A 7,621-nucleotide genomic window follows, 5' to 3' on the forward strand; every position below is an offset into this window, starting at 1 on the left:
GTTTACTTTTGTGTTGAATACTGATTTAATGTGTATCTAATCCCAAGCAACAAACATATAATCATTTGCAGTTTACTAGTCCTTAAATGTGATGGCTCCATTTTTTTTATTTTATTTAGGCTTTTTTTTTTCCCCTGGTGATCCTGCCAGTGACACACTTCCTGTGCTAGGGTGACAACACTCACTCATTATTGTATCTATAGAGGAAGGTTGTCATCCTGGGATCAGACTACAGAGCACCTCTGGCTCTCCTCCATAGCATAGAGAGGAGAGGGATTCTGTACAAAAAAAAATTATATATATATATATAATAAAGACCCTTAAAAGGGTAACTATTTTTATGGAAAGAAAAAAAAATAAAGACCTCTAAAAGGGTAACTTTTTATGGGAAAAAAAAATATACATATATATATATATATATATATATATATATATATATATATATATATAATAAAGACCCTTAAGAGGGTAACTATTTTTATGGATTTAAAAAAAGAAATAAAGACCCTTAAAAGGGTAACTATTTTTATGGAAAGAAAAAAAAATAAAGACCCCTAAAAGGGTAACTTTTTATGGGAAAAAAAAAGATATATATAATAAAGACCCTTAAGAGTAACTTTTTATGGGAAAAAAAAAATATATATATATATATAATAAAGACCCTTAAGAGGGTAACTGTTTTTATGGATTTAAAAAAAGAAATAAAGACCCTTAAAAGGGTAACTATTTTTATGGAAAGAAAAAAAAATAAAGACCCCTAAAAGGGTAACTTTTTATGGGAAAAAAAAAGATATATATAATAAAGACCCCTAAAAGGGTAACTTTTTATGGGAAAAAAAAAAAAAAAAAAATATATATATATATATATATATATATATATATATATATATAAATATATAATGATAGAAGGGAAAAAAAATAAAAACAAACACAACAACCACACACATAGCAAAGAGCACAGGAAGTCATCAGCTGCGCAAAAGATATCTGGCAGGATCCACAAGTACAAGGAAATTGCAAACATGAGAACAAATACCAAGCAAACATGCTTTGTTAGACACCAATACTTCAGAGTGTTAAGCCTCGTACACACGTACCGATCGTCGGCCGAACGATCGGCCGTCTTTTGTCCGAGGGCTGTCGTGTCTGTTGAAAAGTGCAAAGACTGCACACGAATTTTGTCGGCCAACAACAGCCGACTGCAGAAGAGATGTCATGTGATGGTTAACTTTCCTTGTCTTTTTTCTTTTCTGAGCATGCCCAGTCTTGCTAATCTGCTGTCTGTCGGCCGAAATGTGTACTGACTGGCAAACGATCGGCCGTTCTGGTGACGGCCAACAAAAATTTTAATGATTGCATGACAGATTCTGTTCGGCCGAAAGTGCGCTGTCGGCTGTCGGAAGCATCATACTAACAAGCCGAAAATCGGCCGATCGTTCGGCGGCCGAACATTTTCGGCTGACAATCTGCACGTGTGTACGGGGCTTTAGATTACAAAATGCAATGCCATCTAGTTTAACCAGTATTAAGAAATAATAAATAGAAAACATCCATTTACAAAAACCTAGAGTCAGAGGAAAGCAAAAAAAAAAAAAAAATTATATATATATATATACACACACATACACACACACACACACACTAAAGACCCTTAAGAGGGTAACTATTTTTATGGCAAAAATAATAATAATTACATATATAGACATAAAGGAAAAAAAAAAAATATATATATATATATATCTCCTTAAGTGGGTAACTATTTTTCATGGGAAAAAAAAATTATATATATATTTACTTATATTAGAGAAAAAAAAATGAAGAAAAAAAAAAAAAAAACACACCCCAACAAAGCATATACAATTACTACACAAACCAAGTTGTAATTTATTGCTATTAAAAAACGACAATTCCTTTTCAATCTGCAACCACTGTTGGAGGTGAGCTGTAAACTGTTGGGTGTAAATCAGTGGTCCTCAACTCCGGCCCTCAGGGCCCACTAACAGGCCAGATTTTAAGTATTACCTTGGGGAGATGCAGACTAGAATACTGCAATCACTGAGCAGCAAATGATATCACCTGGGATGGATTTCAGTTATCTTGCAAATCTGGCCTGTTAAGCCCCGTACACACGTAGCGATTGGCGGCCGACGACCGATCGGCCGATTGTCGGCTTGTTAGTATGATGCAGCCGACAGCGCATTTTCGGCCGAACAGAATCTGTCATGCAATCATTAAAATTTTTGTTGGCCGTCACCAGAACGGCCGATTGTTCGCCAGTCAGTACAGAATTCGGCCGACAGACAGCAGATTTGCAAGACTGGGCATGCTCAGAAAAGAAAAAAGACACGGAAAGTTAACCATCACATGACATCACTTCTGCAAGTCGGCTGTTGTTGGCCGACAAAATTCATGTGCAGTCTTTTGCAGTTTTCAACAGACACGACAGCCCTCCGACAAAAGACGGCCGATCGTTCGGCCGACGATCGGTACGTGTGTACGAGGCTTAAGTGGGCCCTGTAGGCCAGGGTTGAGGACCACTGGTGTAAGGCATCCCCCCAAAAATATAATCTCCTGCTTGTGCGATTGGCTCACTGATTTTCCCAGAAGTCTGCACTAAGATACAAGTCAGATTTTGGGCATCCCCTGCAAACAATAAGGCCATTTTGGGGGAGATCCTCCCAAAGGGAAATCACGTCTAGAGGGAAGCGGACCCTGCAGCTTTTCTACAAGTGCAGCAGCTGATGGATAATTATCAAATCACTCCCATTAGACACAGAGAAACACAGCGATTGCTTCAGAGCAACACAAAGGTAGGAATCTGCAACAATGTTTATTAAAATCTCTGCAATGTACAGAGATCACCCAGAGGGGAAGGCTTGCTTCTCTTAACCAAAGTGGAGGTACTTTTTAAAACCAAAAAGCCAATAGTATTGGAAGTTTAAAAATGAATATGCAAAAACTTCAGACATATATGAGGGGGAAAAAAAGCCATCACACCATACCAATTTGGGTCATTAATATTGGGAGATAGATTTTATTTATCTATTTTTTCCCTTTGATACTAAAACAATACAAATAAATAACATACATATTATTATATTTAATATGTACCATTTCATTTGAAATGTTAATTCTTTCTCAAAATTAATAAATTACATATATATATATATATATATATATATATATATAATTCCATATTAAATTTATAATATATATATATAAATAAATAAAATACATATTTCTGTATTTTAGGTAAATGTTTTTAAAAATATATTTAAAAAAAAAAAAAAAGAGAGGGGCACTCACGGGTCTTGAAAGGTGAACGCACGATAACGGTTTTATTTCAACGAGGCACAAACTCGTCTTTCCCCTTCCTGAGGAAGACGAGCTTGTACCTTTTAGAAACCTCAAAATAAAACCGTTATCATGCCTTCACCTTTCAAGACCCGCGAGTGCCCCTCTCTTTTTTGGTTTCTATGGACTACAGACTTTGCTGTGCACCAAGGCCCATTTTGTTTTTTTTTTGTTTTTTTTTTATCCCAGATTTGTGTGCGGTGGCAACCATTGAATATCATATTTTTATTAAAAAATATTTTTTTTCCTTAAAAAAATTTAAAAAAATGCCATTTTGAAATAAATAAAATTATACATTCTGGTTCATATACAGACCCAATGAGAGTAAATCTATAAAATGAATCAGTAAAATATCCTGAAACTGATGTGTAGGACTTGAGCATACATTATACAGTATATTTTATTACACATTTTTCTTTTTAATAAAAAAAAATGCAATATTGAAATAAATAATAAACTTATACATTCTTGTTCATATACAGATCCAATGAGATTATTTCTTTAAAATGAATAAGTAAAATATCCTGAAACTTGACGTGTAGGACTTGAGCCATACATTATATAATATATATTAAAATATTTTTTTTTCTTAATAATTTTTCTTAAAAAAATAAAAAAAAAATTATACATTCTGGTTAAAATTACAGATCCAATGAGAATAAATCTGTAGGAGTAAAGTATCCTGAAACTGACCTGTAGGACTTGAACCACACATTACACAATCACTGAATGATAAAAAAAAAAATTATATATAATATATATATTTTTTTTTCTTTAATTGTTTCTCTGGATTATAGCATTACCATCAAACTATCTAAGGCCATCCTGCATTACCTTCACCGCCCTCTAATAGATGGGGGCGCTCTCCTGGCTAGTAATGGGGAGCAGTGACATTTAGTGCTCCCAACATCTTCACCCAACTTGGCATATTTGTTGGGTGCTCAAAGGACTTTTCTGTGAGCTCCTAACATTCCCTGTACTACAGCCCCCATCCCCCTACCTGATCACCCACAATTACCCCTCCATAGATACCTCCTACCTGATCACCCACAATCACCCCTCCATAGATACCTCCGACCTGATCACCCCTCCATAGATACCTCCGACCTGATCACCCACAATTACCCCTCCATAGCAAACCCATGAGGGTTGCAGTTTGTTCCTCCAGATCTCTAATGTGAGCTTCCAGAACAACCTGCAGCAAAACCATCATCTTCACCGACACTCATCATCCCATCTATAATAATAATATCATACACAGGAATAAGAAGAAAATGTTACTTACGGGTGTGATGACTCCACATGCTGCAAATCCCATCCCCCAATGTGAGCAGCTCAGGTGTGCAGTGAAGAGCAAATCTATATCACACCTGGGAACAGATAACGACTCTTCATTAGAAAGCTGATAGAAAGAAAAGTGCAGGTGAGGAAGCGTATTGGCTCTCATTCACACCGGTGAAATTTGTAATGCGATTTGACAGTTCAAAATTGCATGACAAGTCGCATCCCATTGCTGGCAATGGAATCGCTCCAAGGATAAAAGGTTCCTATGTCCCCCCCCCCCCCATTTCAATGTGACTGGCATAGACTTCTATTAAATGAAGTCGCAATGAAATCGGCGGTGCAAATCGCACTGATCTGCGACTTTGAAAGTAGCGCGATTTCAAAGCCACACCAGTGTGAAGCAAGGCTTTAACCTAGGTTCATATATGGGCATTTGCACGGGCATGGCAGCCCATTTATTTCAATGGGGGGGGGGGGGAACGTTCATTCTGAATGGCACCCCCAAGCATGTGAGATTGCAGTGCATGTGCGGGACCCGCAGGGAAATGGTCAAGACAACCTTCTATATATACACATACATATTGAGCAAACGCTCTGATAATTATGTACATGGGAATTTTTTTATTTTTAATACATTTGCAAATATTTCAAACAAGCTTCTTTCATGTTGTCATTATGGGAGATTGTTTGTAGAATTTTGAGGAAAATAATTAATTTAATTAATTTTGGAATAATGCTATAACATAAAATGTGGAAAAAGTAAAGGCCCTGTGAATACTTTCCGGATGCACTGTAAATGCTGCATCGTCACCCAACATATATCATATATAGATAATCAATGTGAAAAAGCAATTATATAAATTAATATATTTATATAATAAACTATTATTTTATTAATTTATATAATAAATTATGTTATTATTTATTATTATATAATAATTATATAATAATAATACAAAAAACATTCATATCAGTGCAAAAAAAAATCAATAAAATAAATAAATATTTTAAAAAAGTCCAAAAAATCATCATAAATAATGTCCATTCATTATTATTCCCAAACGTCCCAAAAGAAAATCCAATAAAGTGTAGCGTTTTAGGAATAAGCATTTATGGAATAATAATGAATGGACATTATATATATATATATATATATATATATATATATATATATATATATACATATATACAATATTGAGCAAAGGCTCTGATACTTATGTACATGGGAATTTTTTTATTTTTAATAAATTTACAGATATTTCAAAAAAACTTCTTTCATGTTGTCATTACTGGGGATTGTTTGTAGAATTTTGAGGAAAATAATGAATTTAATCAATTTTGGAATAATGCTATAACATAAAATGTGGAAAAAGTAAAGGCCCACGTGAATACTTTCAAGATGCACTGTAAATGCTGCATCGCCGCCCAACAAATATCATATATATAGATAATCAATGTGAAAAAACAAATATATAAAAAAACTATTATATAAATTAATATATTTATATAATTAATATTTAATTTATATAATAAATTATTTTTTTTATATAATATAATAATAATTAAAAAAAAAACATTCATATCAGTGCAAAAAAAATCAATGAAATAAATATTTTAAAAAAGTCCAAAAAATCATGATATAAATAATGTCCATTCATTATTATTCCCAAACGTCCCAAAAGAGAATCCAATAAAGTGTAGCGTTTAGGAATAAGCATTTATGGAATAATAAAGAATGGACCTATATATATATATATATATACATATATATATATATATTATATTTCAGTACCTGAAATAAATAAATATACTTACAGTATTGAGCAAAGGCTCTGATACTTATGTACATGGGAATTTTTTTATTTTTAATAAATTTAAAAATATTTCAAACAAACTTCTTTCATGTTGTCATTATGGGGCATTGTTTGTAGAATTTTGAGGAAAATAATGAATTTATTCAATTTTGGAATAATGCCGTAAGATAAAATGTGGAAAAAGTGAAGCGCTGTGAATTTCTTTCCGGATGCGCTGCAAATGCTGCATCGTCACCCAACAGCTGTGTGCATTGCACTTGGTTGCAAGGCTGTTACAGCACACCCCTATTTAACTGAATGGGTCATGTTCTACCGTGGTACTATCCGCCGAATGCAGGGACTAAATATTGATGCAGTCCATCATATACATTGGTATACCATTCTAGCTGTATTTGCCTTGCAGTGACATAAATCTTTTCTTTTTTCTTTTTTTTTTTTTAAGGTAAAAAACAGTTGCAAATGCTTTATATTGATCATATTTATTTTTTTGGGTGAGACTCATTTTATAGTTTATCATTTTATAAGAATTTGCAGCCTTCCAATAGAAAATAGATGTTTTCTTTTCCAACTTAGTTTTCTAGGTGGCCATCTAGTGTCCAAATTTGAGATTACATTGTTTTTTGTTTCCAATGGACACGAAAGAATTTGTTTTTCTTGTTTCGGTGCAGGCGTGCTTTATTTTACTTTACAGTTATCTAACGGACACCTAATATACAGTGGGTACGGAAAGTATTCAGACCCCCTTAAATTTATCACTCTTTGTTATATTGCAGCCATTTGCTAAAATCATTTAAGTTCATTCTTCTTCCTCATGAATGTACACATAGCACCCCATACTGACAGGAAAAACACAGAATTGTTGACATTGTTGCAGATTTATTAAAAAAGAAAAACTGAAATATCACATGGTCCTAAGTATTCAGACCCTTTGCTGTGACACTCATATATTTAACTCAGGTGCTTTCCATTTCTTCTGATCATCCTTGAGATGGTTCTACACCTTCATTTGAGTCCAGCTGTGTTTGATTATACTGATTGGACTTGATTAGGAAAGCCACACACCTGTCTATATAAGACCTTCCAGATCACAATGCATGTCAGAGCAAATGAGAATCATGAGGTCAAAGGAACTGCCTGAAGAGCTCAGAGACATAATTGTGGCAAGGCAC

The sequence above is a fragment of the Pelophylax lessonae genome (assembly GCF_965119305.1).
Source record: "Pelophylax lessonae genome assembly, chromosome: 7".
In the NCBI taxonomy this organism is placed as follows: Eukaryota; Metazoa; Chordata; class Amphibia; order Anura; family Ranidae; genus Pelophylax; species Pelophylax lessonae.